This window comes from Pinus tabuliformis, chromosome 1_2 (genome assembly GCF_031772625.1).
Source record: "Pinus tabuliformis cultivar Carrire ecotype Pingquan chromosome 1_2, CPIR1, whole genome shotgun sequence".
NCBI lineage: Eukaryota > Viridiplantae > Streptophyta > Pinopsida > Pinales > Pinaceae > Pinus > Pinus tabuliformis.
The window spans coordinates 1,085,929,400-1,085,946,049 of NC_142298.1; the positions used below are offsets into that span (position 1 = coordinate 1,085,929,400).

General features: G+C 35.4%; 1 pseudogene; it reads left to right on the forward strand.

Annotated features, from left to right (window-relative positions):
* Nucleotides 1-9,633: 9,633 nt before the first annotated feature.
* LOC149209943 (uncharacterized protein At5g48480-like) lies at nucleotides 9,634-13,432 on the forward strand (annotated as a pseudogene).
* The last annotated feature ends 3,218 nt before the right edge of the window (nucleotides 13,433-16,650 follow it).

The following is a 16,650-nucleotide window of genomic DNA, read 5'->3' on the forward strand; positions in this document are numbered from 1 at the left end:
GCATGAGACTATTAAAAAGAAATCAGTATTAAACATTGTAGGGACGGAAATGAATGGAACCCCTAAATTGTAATCAATATTATAAATGGAACCCTAACTTTGATACATAACAATGCTAGGATATTTTTAGGAATGATCGCCAATTGAATTCTAACTATTAATGTTCATAATTGAGCATTTAAACTTGGTGGTCGAGCCCCTGTAAAAACAATAAAAAAATCTGTTGTTTTCATTACAGGAACCACGAGAATTACTTAACCACAAAATTAATGATAATCGAGTTAAAAATCATAAACACCATTTTGGGAAACTTCTATTACATTATTGTGAGAAGAATCCTAACCAAGAACCACAAGGAACTATGGTTCCTCTACCCTTCAATAGAAGGAAAAAAAACCTCAACACTTAGGTTTGAGAAATATTAGAGTTTTTCAAGTGTAATCTAGAATGGCAGTCTAGGCTGATGCTCGCGTCTGAAGTTGGCCATGTGGTGAAGGCATTAATCTACAAACATAAACAAAGAAAAAACATTGTTACCCTAGGAGAAATAATGCTATCGAAAAGAAAGAAAATTTCTTGTTGTGGCTACAGAGAAAAATAAATTACCGTGGAAAGTTGTATTACTCATTAGCGAAAAAAGGAACTGGAGGAGCCACACTTTCTTAGGTCGGAAACCCTACAAGTGTAGCCAGAAAAACTCAGATTCTAAGCTAATTATACAACCAACTAATTTAGATTTCCTTGGGGTTCTACATTGTGGTGAAGATAATTTTTCTTGGGCACCTCTGTCGGAGTTCCCTCGACCATTCTGAAAGGAAATCCCAAATTTTCTGAAGAGTTGCAGAGGCTTCCTGGAGAGACAAAAGGGTTGAATGACAAACCAAATGGAAGATCTAGAGGGGTACCGTTACCCTAACTCCCATCCGTAAAAGGAGAGCTATAGGGAAAATTTTAAGAACCCCCCCAAATTTACATGTATAATAAATGGGCGAATCTCCATGGTATATAGGAAAAATGGAAGGCGATTTTATCAATAATATGATATGTATATATAATTTTTTGGCGAATCTCTCACGAGGCATGGCGAACAATAATATGATATGTATATATAATTTTTTGGCGAATCTCTCACGAGGCATGGCGAATATCTTACTTTATTATAAAATCTTGTGTTTATTGAATACACAAATGAAATCATCGCATTTCTTTAAAATATCTTTTGAAATCAAAATTACCGAAATTACATATCGATAACCTAGTGGGTGTAGCATAAAATTCACTCGTGCGATTCATAAAAAGCATGAGAAAAAACTTAATACTATATATAAAACCAAGAAAAATTCAAAATCATCACTTCTAGGGACCTCGTAACCACCCTGCCAATACACAAGTATGTTCCTCTTTGTAATTAGAAAAATTACCCAAATTACAATCTGTTTACTCCAGCATATGTTCGAAAGCTATAGAAGGATGACTAGTGTAATCAATCCATTCCTTTTAGCCCTGGATTTGTTTCAGTTTAAAACAGAAGTATACAAATATACTTCTCCAATGTCTATGCTTTAACCATTCACCTTAAGCTGTTTTTACAATATAATTTCCTAAGTCTATTTAATATCTTCATTATCATAAAAACCAACCTATATCCATCTTAACTCCACATCTACCACTCTTAGGGGGATGAAATCTATTTATCCCTCTGAGCACTTGGTAGACCCAGAATTAAGATGGATCTAAGATGATAGAATTTCCCCTTTAAATAGTCTATGCTCACATGAATACCATGGTATTACCATGGGTTATCATAAACCTGGAGCTTAAAAATTACTATTAGTAATTTATAAAAATTAATAAAATTAATAGTTGATTTTTACTTTCTTTTTTATTTTAACCGAGCTAAAATTTAACATACATTAAATTACAACATCGATTTTTGCTCTTGATCGGGTCAAATTTTTTTCACTCTATGCTAGTTTGCATATCACAATATTTGATACCTCTTGGGGGTTAGTAGATCCAGAGTAAGATGGATCTATGCTGGTTTAATTCTCCCATTTAAATAGGCTACATTCCAGGTGAATACCATGGATCAATACCATGTGCCATTTTGGTGAATACCATGGGTCAATACCATGTGCCATTTTTATTTTTATTAATACTAATATTAGGGTTAATAATGTTTTTTTGCATGGTATTAATAACAATCTAGTCCATGGTATTTGTCCCATAGTGTTTTGCCTATAGGTTTCACCTAAATATAACGCATTTTTGAGTGTTTGTAAATATAAGGTGACTTATGGAGTAAATATAAAAAAATGTTTTATTTGTTTACCATACCTCTCGTTTATTTATATTTTTATTAATTTACCATACCTCTTTTACGAATACGATATTTGGCCCATAGGATTCATTTAAACAAAACCTCTTTCTTGAGCCTTCATAAATAGAACGAGGGTTATGGACTAAATATAAAAAGAGGTTTTATTTATTTACCATGCATCTAGTTTATTTATATTTTTATTTATTTACCATACCTTTTGATTAAGTATAAAAAGACATTTTATTTATTTACCATACCTCCACTTTACTTATATTTTTATTTGTTTACACCCTTGCATGCATATAAGGTGACTTATGGAGTAAATATAAAAAACGTTTTATTTATTTACCATACCTCTTATTTATTTATATTTTTATTAATTTACCGTACCTCTTTTATAAATATGGTATTTGGGCCTTTGGCCCATAGGATTCACTTAAATAAAACCTATTCTTGAAAATGGGCCAATGGAAGGTTGTAACTCCTAAGTTCAAGGGCTAAATTTACCTTTTTTATCCTCTCCCTTAAAATAAGGTGGGCTATTTGAGGTGATTTGTAAAAATGTACTATGATACAAAATATTTGCCCACTAAAAATTTAAAACCCCTTAATTTCGCCAAAGAGCGAACATTCGCCCCTAAATTTTTTTATGGAAAGCTAACATATTAAAGTATAAGAGATCCACGATGGAGAAGTGACCACACGTCGGACTGCTTGCTCTGATTACAAGCTTGTCCTAAGGACAATTGTATTTTCCCTTCGAGAAGTTTTGATAATGAAAAACTCCAAATGCATCAATGTATTTCGTAACTTACAATCTAATGCTTTTCCGATCAGACGGTGTAACATCGACATGAAAAAAGGGTTAACGAAAATAGAAACTTAGCTGATATATAGGTATTAATGGGTTACTCCAAAAGAAATTAATGTTATGATATATATATATATATATATATATATATATATATATGCAACAATTGGAAAGTTTTAGTTATAGCCCATGCGTTAGACATTGCCAATAGATTTATTTCCTATGTATGGGTATCAAGATCATGTAATGTATAGTAAGCAATAACAAGTAAAAAAAAATTGGTTTTTTTCTTACCTATTTTTTTTGTTGAAATGTTATATCCAGGTTTTCCAATGGTTACGATTTTTTTTTATTTGCAAGGTTACTCTTCATTATACATGTAGGAGTTTCCATTGCTTAAGCCAACCATTTGCACCCTTTCTACATCCTTTTTGTTATGTTATTTATAAGATGTGCAGTAATTTAAATTTTGTGATAGAAAAAATGGTGATTAAAATATAATGACTTATATACCATAAGACATAAAATTAAATATTTTACAACAACACCATTATTACTTACGATTATACACCTAATACAAGTTTAGTTTAGTTAGTATATGGACAGTCCCATGAAGCTATCCAAACCATACATACCTTCTGAGATTCTAATGCCATGCACTAACATAGAAATAGGTGGTCACATTCTAAAGCAATCTTGCAAAGCAATGTGGATATCACAAAATGCAACATTAAATCTTAGAGATGGTGCAACATTAAATCCTGTAGAGCAATGTGGATATCACAAAATGTAACAATAAATCCTAGAGATAGTGAAACATTAAATACCGCAAAGAAATTTGGATATATTGATATTATTATTAACAATATATCAGATGACACAACATTAAAGCCTACAAAGCAATGTGAATATGACTCAATCCAAGTTGTCAGTTCCATTAAACTGTCTGACTTCTGCATGAACTTCCTATTTCAATTTCTGAGAATGATGGTGTACGAGATGTAAGTCATTTAATTTAATTCTACTGCAACCCATCCTTTTGACTCGAAGGCCTGGGATTTGATGTTACATAGGATGTTTTTTCCTTCTTTAAATGTATTTTATTGTCAATGAATTTTTTTAAATGTCACTCGTGACAGGTAAAAAAAAATCAAACCGTAAATTTGACACACATATATTTAAATTGAATGTAATAAGTTTTAATATTTGGTTGTGAACATGAAGGTTGGAGGTTTAACTAGATAAGTTCCCATAACCAACTGAACCATTTCTTTGTTGCTTAAATTTTAAATTCCCATAACTCCACACTATCATTTCCTTGACTTAATTCACTCATTACCTTACTAATATTTACATTAGCAGGCGTGCCATGTTAGAGGAGGATTCAGTAGGAAAATGATAAAGGGACGAAAAGGAAGGTATATTAGACTTGTTTGAACCATTTCTTTGTTGCTTAAATTTTAAATTCCCATAACTCCACACTATCATTTCCTTGACTTAATTCACTAATTACCTTACTAATCTTTACATTAGTAGGTGTGCCATGTTAGAGGAGGATTAAGTAGGAAAATGATAAAGTGAGGAAAAGGAAGGTATATTAGACTTGTTTGAGAAGCCTGTCCAAAAAAACGATGTTGAAATATGTAGGCCTACCACTGATTGAGTTGACTACCGTTGGCTCATCACGAGAAGAGAAAGCAAGAGCTAATTGTTTGCATTAAAAAAAAATAGTTTTGGCATTGTTTTCTTTAGGGGCCTCCTCTTAATCGGTTTGGTATCAAAATTGAATTCGAAGTGAACTTAACATCTCTGTTTGATATGATCTTCCTAGGAACACAATGAAGCCTCACTATCTCTTTGATGAAAATATAAGCTACCTCACTAGCTAAATTCATAAACTTAAATATAATGATGTGACCTACCTTAACCTGTCAACCGTAACCATGATGGAATCACCCTACTTTGATGTCTTTGGAAATCCTATAATGAAGTTCATGGAAATGATCTCCAATTTCCAATATGGAATTGAAATCAGTTGTAATAACCCACCTGGATGATTACACTCTAATTTTATTTGTTGATAGCCCAAAAATCTCACGAAAAACTCAACTAACTCTTTCTTCAAGTTCATCCAATGATAGAATTTATTAACTATTGTCAATAAATTCTGATATCTCGGGTGACTTATATACAACTTAGCATGAAACTCTGTCAAGATAAGCTTCTTGAGCTCACTGTCATGTGGTACTTAAATCTTGTTCTTGAATCTATCCAAGACATCTACCGTGAGGTGGTACTTCTCATCCCTATCACCTTCACCCTACTACTGTAACTTGTGCCTGAAATGTTGATACTTGTCATCATGTTGTCCTAGCTGCAAGATCCACTCCAACAAGTTTATCCCATACGAACTCACTGTTGCAGTGTGATTCACCTACACCCTCCTACTAAGAGCATCTACAACCCAGTTATCCTTTCAGTTGATGTACCTGACCTCGAAGTCAAAACTCACTGAGGGTAGCCAAACATCTAGATTGTATGTCATTCATATTGGGTTGGTTAAGCAAGTACCTTAGTCCCCTATGATCACTCATTAAAATGAACCTCTGCCAAGAAGATAATATATCCACCTTTTCAAGGCATGAATGATATCTTCTATCTCAAGTTTGTGCATCACATAGTTCTGCTCATGCTTATTCAACTTCCTTGACTCATGGCATACAACTTATCCTTCTTGCATTATGACTCCACCAATTCCTCTATTGTAAGAATCTGTACATACCACAAACTCTTTTTCTTGATCTAGAATCTTCAAGGTCAAAGCATTTGTAAGCAAATGATTCAATTGCTTGAAACTAGTTGCACACTCCTCAATGCATTCAAAATTCTTCCCTTTTCTCTGCAAATATGTACTAGGATAGAAAATCCATGAGAAGTTCCTGATAATAACCCTAGTCCCATGAATGATTTGACCTTGTCCAAATTCCTATAATATGTCCACTCGATGATAGCTCCGATATTTTCCAAGTCCACCGCAATACCTCCCTTGGAAACAACATGTACCAGGAAATGAACTTCTATCTGAAAGAAACTCCACTTGCGAAGCTTGGCATATAATTGATGCTCTCTTAGTAGTGTTAACATTACTGCTAGGTTTTCTGCATGCTCTTCCTCATTCTTCGAATATATCAATATTTCGACAATGAATACTATCACAAAAGTTTCTCTATAAGGACCCAACACATTATTCATCAAACACATGAAAGTAGCCGGGGCATTAGTAAGACCAAAAGTAACCACTACAAACTCATAATTCCCATATGTAGTACAAAATGCATTCTTGTAGATGTCCTCTTTTTTTATGCGTACTTGATGATATCCTGATATCAAGTCAATCTTCGAGAACACTGTTTCTCCCTTCAACTAATCAAACAAGTCATAAATCCATGGAAACAAATACATGTTCTTGATAGCCACCTTGTTCAAATTCCTGTAACAATACACAACCTCAGAGTACCATCCTTCTTCTTTATAAAGAATACTAGTGCACCCAAAGGGGACACACTTGGCCTTATGTATCCCTTGTAACTAATTTCCTTAAGCTGCAACTTCAATTCTTCCAACTCTAGAATTCTCATCGTGTAAGGTGCCTTTGATGCTGGCGTTACCCCCAACATTAACTCAGTATTAAGGTCCACTTCCCTATGAGGTGGTAACTTTTAAATATTTTCCAGAAACACATCTTGAAATTGATGCAAGGCTATATACCTCTTCATTACGTCAATATACTCAACATCCTTCCCTTTCTCACTAGAGATATGCACTGCAAACACTAGACATTCTTTCCTATTACTGCACTTTGTCTTCATAGTTGTAACCATTCTCACTGATGTATGCATTTTCTTATCCTACAAGATTATCCTCTCTCCATCATCATCCAAGAACTCAATAGCATTATCATAGCAATCTACCTTGGTATTTTGAATGTACAAGCAATCCATGCCCAAAAAAATATTGTATGATCCCAATAGAAGAACATTTAGATGTGCTGATGTAGACATACCATTAAGCTCAAATGCACAAGATTTCACCCAATGATGAACTCTTTTATTGGTCCCTGTGGCCAACTGCACCAACTAAGTTTATGAATGCACATATTTATTCAAGAAACACTTATACACTAGGTTAGGAATGATATAACTATAGCTAGATCCATGGTCAATCAAAATAGAAAAAGTTATTCACAAAGATTACCTTCCATCTCGATAATAGATTCCTAATGATCAACCTGCCTATTATCCAATGTTGCATAAGTATGAGGAATGCTCTATCTAACTTCTCCAACTCTTCATGCCTCCTGAGGATTGTAAACTTGAGTTCTACCATCCTAATGTTGTGGACAATCTCTTCTGTGATGCTCTCCACCACAAGTCCAACACTACAAACGATTCTTGTCATCACCCTTGCTCTACTCCTCCGACTAAAATTTGTGCCCTCTGTAAACTGCATTGAGCTTCTTGTAGGATGCTACATTCTCCTTGTTACCTGCATCCTGAGCTCTTCCTCACTTCTTGTCCCATTTTTTCTTAATATTTTCATTACGTTTCCAACCCTACTTAGCCTTTGAATTACACTTATACTTATCTTAAAAATGCTTCAACTTCCCAATTACTTCCTCCAATTTCTAAGGATCACCATACTCAACCCAATCCATAAATGTTAATGGTAATCCACTAATGAATATTTGAACCTTCGTATTTTCATCCTTAAGATAAGGCACGTACCTCAAAAAATTCAGATACATAGTAGTATACTATTCATATGTCATAAAACTCATCTTCAATTCATATAACTCCTTAGCCTTACCATCATAGTATCTCTTAATTGACAAGTACTTCTTTCTAAAGAGGTTTTTGAACTCATGCCAACTCAACTCCTCTATCTTGATACCTCTGACACGCTTCACATCTTCCCACCATATGTCTGCTTTTCCTTTGAGACTGAAAATAACTATCTTGGCCTTCATATTCTCTGAACAATCATGTACCTTGAAGAACATCTTCATGCCAAGTAGCCATGCTTGTGCATCTCCCAAGTTCTTCAACTCTCCGTTAAAGGTCAGAGGCTTGGCTTTCTTGAATTCATATGAAAAGTATTGCTTCTCACTCCTCCTGTAAGGATGATAACAATTATGACCCTAATGTATCTATGATCCATAACTAGAGTAGAACCCATAACCACTACCTCTCCTATCAGGCGTATCCATCCATATGTCACCTCTGATTGTGTCAACCTGTCTTACCTTTTTCCTCCATGAGACTTGCTACTATATGCCCCATTAGTGCTTTCCTCTTATCCATAACTGATTTGCGGTTGTCTCTCTCTATACAATTCTCATAAGCTCTAAAGGATCTTTGCATTGACCTTGACTTTATTTTCCTGAGCTATGACAAGCCTTTCTTGTGACCAAATGATCTTATCATTATGTGCCTTAAAACTTCTAATTTTTTCCTTCAGACTTCTCAAGGTATCCATTATGTTAGTAGAGTACTCATATCTTTGATGCTCATTTGATCTATAAGGAGAGTCACATGAATTATAATCCACCATCTTGCTTGTCATCTATGATATTCTACTTCCTACAAACATAACATGGCATATAAACCAAATATAAACATAATCTAACACTCCTTAGTGAAATTTAGGGGAGGATATATCGTTTACACAACTCAGTCTAGATTAGTGCGATATATATATATCTATATATATATATATATATATATATATATATATATATATATATATATATATATATATATATATATATATATATATATATATATATCATCAACCAAATACATCAACCTCAACATTATGACACAACTACAACAATGGCCATCACAAGAAATAAAAAACATGCATGCATGATAAACACATACACAATCATACATGCATACAGAACAATCACATTTACCCTTAGGTCCAGTGATACAACCTCATTCGGATACCACCCTATAACCATCCCTTCCCACCTTTACCCAAATTCACAAGCTCACGGACAAACATCAGACGAGTGTCACTATGACCTGATCCGACCTCCTAGTTCTAGTTAAGGAATTGGAGCCTATAAATTGACCACAACCTCAAATCCTACAAGGACTACAGATCACCCAAGAGCTAAAGAAATACTCCAGGTGGTCAATCACTAATTCAGAACCTTGTTTCTCTGACTTAGACCTATAAACACACCCTTGACACTATGACTGTGTGGTAGCCTCCATCTGCACTCACAAGCATGACTACCAATGGTTATGACCTTAATTCCTCAGTTTAGTGCTCGTGATCCTAAGAACTAAGCCACTTTTCTAGGCCAACCTCTAGACCACTTTCTAGAGGTTATGGTCTAGAGGTTATAGTAGTTATGTTTGAGTCTGACCGACTATGTTTCCGCTTTCCTTATGAGTAAGAGGAGTGTTTTGTATTTGTGAGTGTGAGCGAAAAAATGGCTCAGGAGAATGTGGCAGCCATGGCAAAGAATGATAAGGGAAACATTGTCGTGGTTAAGCTGTCGACATTCTCTATTCTCAAACCCTAATTGATTGTGGAGGCTCTACAGGTTAGCGACCCCATAGGTTTCTATAAGCATGTGTTTGGGGCTTAAGGAATTGCGAAGTCACATCATCCCAATCATAAGGCTGACCAAGAGCTCCCTCTCATCCTTCACGCCCATTTAAAGTTTGGTGTTTCTTAGGTTATGGTCTATGATGAGACTGAGGAGTGTTGGAAAGACAAAGGAGACAAAAAAATCATTCACACACAAATCCATGAGCTACGACTCTCCTATTGATCACACAAAACCTCATTCTTACAATGAATCCAATGAAGGTATTTAACCTTTTCCAACTAGCGACTTGCCCAAAATATCTTGAGATGCAAACTCATGCAACTACACACTAAAAGTCATCTATCACTTCTCGACTTGACTCAATGCTCCAATACTCAACACTCAACACTCAGTGAATTTACTCTTTAATTTTAGCTAACTCCACATGTGGTAGTAATTACAATTTCTAACACTCCCCCTTAATTACGACTGTATGACTCAACGTGACTCAACTATGCCTATTAGGATTACAATAGAAATTGACTCAATTATCATTGACACATGCCTGTTGGTCTATGTCTCAGCTAGGCTTACAATGTCTTAAGAATTTCACAATTTTGTATTTTTTTCTCTTCTTCTAAATTTTAAATCCTCCAAATTGCTTCATTCTCTACTGAACTCTCCTGTTGTAGGCTTTATTCACTTGTTGTTGCTACAATTTTTCTTTGACTTGTCTTGAACTTGTTCTAAGAAACAATTTGATCTTGTCTACTACATCTTTCTCTTCACATATTCGTTCAAACATGGACTACTTCCGTAACATTGCATCTCCAAATTGTCTTATTTTCTCTGCTTCTTGCACTTCATATTCCCGACTTTCTTTCTGCAATATTTCTTGATGGCAGAATATCATATATTCTTGACTCCATTGCTGAAAAATGGTTTCAATGCATTCATCTTTGTCTTTTGTATCATTATTTTCATTTTCACCATGAGGTATTGTTGTTTTTTTCCTGTAATCTGCACACTCAAGATCATTATTCACAATTTCATTCAATTCTTTTGTTCCAGCTACTGACTTAAGAATCACATCAATTCGTTCTATTGGTTTTTGAATCCATTCTTCTATAAGCTTCAAATATGCATCAAAATTATTAACAACCATGCTTTCAACTTTTGCTCCCATGCTATTCTGAACACCTACATATTAAAGAACAATGTTAAAACATCTTTAATATGACTCTCTTCCGTGAGAGCTTCCTGCTCTACATCTGCCTTCTTTTCAACTGCATGGAGGTTGTCTTCCATTGTTATACTCTTAGTGGACATTATCATAAAAAACTCTTCAATAAATTAATCTTGTTCTTGATCATCAACTATTGGTAGATCACATACTGCTTCATGAGCAGTTCCAACTTTTTCATATCTTGCTACTACAGTGGCAGCTTCACCCTTCAATGCTTCATGAAACATGGCACTTACTATATTTCCACAATCAATCGTTGTTTCAAGAAACAAAGCACACATATCATCAAAATAATGTTCATCCACACTATGGTGGGATATCCGAGCATGCATGTGTTCATTATCAATTTCATTAACAATTTCCACTTCACAAAATCCATCAGTTGTAGCTCGATTCACCAATTCACATATAACGTTTCAATTATCATCCACATGTGTCTCATCACAGTGGGATTCACCATCATCTGTATAATCCACATTATAGTGGAGTCTTTGAGCATTTATATGCTCTTTCTTTGTTTCACACACAGATGCTGTTTCTTCTCTCTCTGCAATCTTTTTTGCATCTTCTTCATCCATATGCATGCTTGCATAATGGGTTTCAATTTTATGGTCTTGACAACCATCATCCACTTTTGAGTGGGATTCTCCAAGCTTTGTTTTCCTCTCAGAGTCTTGCTCATCTATGCTCAAATCTACAACTGACTTCTTTGCTTGTGACATAACCTGATGTTGCATGTCACTCCCCCTTGCACCAAACTCTACTTCTAGGAACTTCCATGCTTCCTTGGAAGTTGTAGCTTTTTCTACCTTGCATAAACACTTCTCATCCAATGTATCTTTTATAAAATTCAATGCTAAAGCATCGCATACTTCATCATATGTGTTATGAGAATCGTACTCCATTAACTCTTTAGCTCTAAGAAAAGTCAACATTTTGATAATCCAATTATCAAAATATTCACCTGTAAACATAAGAGGTGGTAGCAAAACAAAGCTACACTAATCACCATCGATTTCTTCTTTGTATTCTGCTAGACTTCTCAATTCCTTGACTACTGCCTGAACCTCTCTAACCATGGCAATGATCGTTGCCTCTTCTTTTCGATTTCTTTTCTTAGTATGATTTAGTTGTGCTTTGCGACCCATGACTGCAGTCATTCCTTTGTTTTATAACTGCTTTGTTGATTGCATGAGGTTGCCTTCCATATCGCCCCCGAAAAAAATATGATTTTCAATATGCACCCCCATAAGGCACAATCTTCACCAAAAACATTGTCATGCTTGACAAAAAACCAAATAAATGATGGACTTTACAAATATCTAAAACACGCTTTCCAATAAAAAACCTTCTTCCTTTTTTTGAAAATAAAAAATTAGATTTATTTATGAACCTTATTTTTCATTATCATAAAACATTCACACTTTTGAATGTACTTAAACTTCAATACATCTTCCTTTTTAAACTTCAACCCAAATAAACCTTCCAAATTTTGGGCAGTTGTTTTAAAATAAAAGCCTTTCAATTAAACCTTGGCTATGCCCATTTTAAAAACTTTGACTTCGTATTCTAAAAAAAACTTTGCAATAATGTTGAATTTAACAAAAACTTAAATTTGTTTGAACACTTGGTGACTCACATGCACGAGAACGCAACGATGATGGTTTACACAATGAGTGCTTCGACCCTCACTTTGTTTTGAAACAAAATGATAGCTATAGCTCTACGAACTATTGCCAACGACTCCACTGTTGCCTTAGGATGGTGGTGACGACACATTCCTTTATTTACGATGACAGAATAAAAATACTTCATTATTCTCGGTCAGTGTGACTTAATGCTCACATGGTCCGGTTCTCCAAGCATGCTCTCTTGGTTTGAAAGCTCTAGCTTAACCTAGCTCCGATACGAATTTTTTTGGAAAGACGGAGAATACAAAACAAATAATCCACACACAAATCCATAAGTTGTGACTCTTTTATTTATCACACAGAACCTAATTCTTACAATGAACATGGTAAGGCTTATTTATCCTTTTCCAACTACCGACTTGCCTAGAATATATTGACATGCAACCACACACTAAAAGTCCTCTATCACTTAACTCGACTTGACTCAACACTCTAATACTCAACACTCAACAATCAATTAACTTACTCTCTAATTTTAGCTAACTCCACATGCCAGAGTAATTACAATTTCTAACAAGGAGGCTGGTTTGGAGGTGATATGGTCCGTGGCCCTTAAGGGCACCTCCGAATTCTCCATTTGGAGATGGACGACGTCAATTTGACAGTTAAACTAATGGTGGAGGCCAAGGCATTGAAGAGGTTTCGGAGCGTCCTTGGGGACAATGATACAGAAAGGTGAAGGATCCATATGGTTTTGTATGGACTCTCGCTACTCCCATTAAAGAATATGTTTGTAGCAGAGGACCACGCTCAAGCTTAAGCCTAGGCTTAAGTTTTGTGTATTTTGTGTGTAATCATTTTTCTTTGAATCTACTTTGGCCGAACTCGTAATTTGACATTAGAAGATGAGCGTCAGAGAAAAGTTATCCAATGTAAATTTTGTAAGCATCTTGACTAAGTTTTAGGGAGGGCATGTACATATGCCCTTCTTTGCTACTGTTACAGGTCTTTTTAGACAGATTCATGATAACAATTGTTTCAGACATGTAATATTTTGGAACTTTTTTGAAATCAAGTTCATTGTCGATGTCAACCTTTAAATCTGTTTCTATGGGTATTTACATAAGAATTGCATGAATGAATGGCTTATTCATGAATGAATGTTTTGATGTGGTTGTAATGTAAGCGAAATAATCATTAGGCCTCCTTTGAATATGTTGTTGAATGCTTATTTTAATAGCAATAGCACTACCAGCCACCTTAGTAGCTATCCGTGGTCTTAAATCTTGAAATTATTTGCTTACTTGCTCACGAATTTAGAGGCAAGGAAATAAAGCTATGCAGTTGATTTTAGAGATGGTGATAGCCCATGGGTACTTTGTTGGGAATCACACTCATGGAAGCTATAAAGAAAGCAATGATGTACCACAACATCAAGTGTATTTCTAAGGTGCTCCCCCCTTCCAACTCTCCTCTCAAATCCCTACTACCCACTGTGTTGTTTTGTGACCTTCATTATGCATCATTTACATGATGAACTTTAAATTGAACTCAGCTATGATTTCAATAATTGCAATTGACACCACTCTCATGATTAATTTTAATTCATAGCCAACCGAGTTCCTGAATTCACAACTTTTACCCAGTGTAAACAAATGGGTTATGTAGTCACAAAGAAGTGGGAATTAGGTTTCCTAATTATTTGGCCTCAAGCAACACTGAAATACCAAATCAAAGTTGTGGAGTTTGTGTAGATATTGTGCCATTAGGTTCCCTAATTTTGCATGGATTTTCTTACAACATGGTTAAGGTATTTATCAAAAAATGTTTACATATCTTGGCCACAGTTTTTTAATTTTTGTGACAAAGATGCTTCGGAACATCCTTGTGTGCCAAGCGAGCCCCTTCGCAATATGTTATATTTGAGAATAGATAGTTACTGGCTTATGACCCATAACACTCATTAATGATCCCTATGGCTAAGAAACCACTATGGGGGGATCTTGGTCCCAAGTGCATGAAACAACCTACTTGCATGGTGAGACAATACACCGAGGGGCAAAACATGTCTCATTGCCTTCAAAATACCATTGAATCAAGACCCCCTTAACATTGGGCACATTTTTGTCTTGGAAAACATGCATACTCATGAAAATGTGCCCAAGTTCAGTTGGAATTGAGTTGCACAAGAATTGAAATATTATACGACATTGATGTTAACAGAAATATCAACACAAAACTTGATTCTCCCTTACGTGACAGATTTAGTGGAAGGTCCTTAAGCAAGCCAAGAAGGCTAGATAGAGCGGGGGGTGGGCTCGGTTGGTCGAAGGTTGAGACTTGATCCGAGCTTTATAGCACAGTGGATAAAAAGGGACAGTGGATAAAAAGTGATACGCTTCACCCTGTAATCCATAAATCTTGGATTCTCTGAGTAAGTCACTGAATAAGCAAGTCTCCGTGTATTTCTAGATGTGGGGTGTTGAAACTGGTCGATTGATTAGTTTCTGGATGAAACCAGTGAGTAGTAGCTACCGAAGTCTTGAAACCAATTATCAAGTAGTAGCCGTCGAATTGTTGAAACCAATTATTAAGTTCGACGGCCCACATTTCCTAAAGGGACGACACTATTGAGATTCAAATAGTGTCACCAACAAGAATCTCACAATATAATATAACCATAATTAAGCACAATATAATTCCTATCAGCATAATTAAACAACTCTGATGAGGAAATAAAAATATCCACATAATTAAGCATACTATAATGCCTATCGACATAATTAAGCAACTTTGTTGAGGAAATATCTTATGTACAAAATAATTTTGTCATTCATTTCATTTGCCACTTCTGTTATTGTACTTTCAACGTGCAACCATGATTGTGTGTACTTGTATGCCATGATTGTGTGTATTTGTATTAAATAAAAATACAGTGAAAATTGTACTTTCCTGAAGTAGGTGTTATTCACAAATTTATAGAAGCCAAGAAAATCCAAATCCAATTTATGAAAAACAAATAGGCACATTAAATTTTCATTCAGTAATCATTTTGTGCACATAGTATTTGAGGGGAAATTATTACTTTGAGTGTTAACCCAGATTTTTGTCCAGCAGCAATATGAATCTGGAAACTCTTAAGAAAAAGTCACTAAGCCAATGATTGTCTTAGTGAATAGCAAGATAAACATACATGTTCATCCATCACCATGGTTTCCCTGACAGGGTTCACGGCTTGACTCCAGCAACTTCATGATTGAAACTTGATTTATCTGACCGCACCGGTTAGACTTCAACACTTCATTCAATACATCCAGGTACATTCAGACTGCACCACTCGAACTTCAACACTTCATTCAATACGTCCATGTACATTCATTCAATGACACCTCCCCGAGGGGATCAATAAATCCCATGCTATCGGGCCATAAATGAACGGCGGGTGTATATGCCCATCGTTCAATTTTGCTAAGCCCGAAATCGAACGGTGGGCATAAACACCTGCCATTCATTTATGGCCAGATAGCCTGGGAAATATGGCTCGCCTGTCCATCATTTCAAATTAGACATTGCCGCCCAAAATTTTGAATTCAAATTTTGTAGTCCTGCCCAGATTCTTTTTTATGAGATGAATATAAATGTGTAATCACTGTTTCGATGTGAGCAGGAGAAACAAAAACTGAAGGTGAGGAGGTTTTATTACTCATTGCGGGTGGAACTCTACACTTGAAGGCACTTGTTTGCAGATTAGTAATTCAACGCCATGCTTATGGTGGAAGCGTTAAACGTGAGGATGATGATATGGTTACGAGGGATCAAGTAGAGAAGTGTGTGAAAGAAACAACCCTCAAGCCACCCCTATTAATCTTATTGACCACAGGATCTGCTTCTTCCTGTTGTTTTGTCGAATTTGTAGCTATTCTAGCATAAGACGGTGGCTGTAAACTATAACTTGCGCTTGGAACGCTACGAGAAGAAACTTTTGCAAAGGGTTCTCTATTGCTATTGCTATTGCTATTGTAATTGATGAGTTGATCC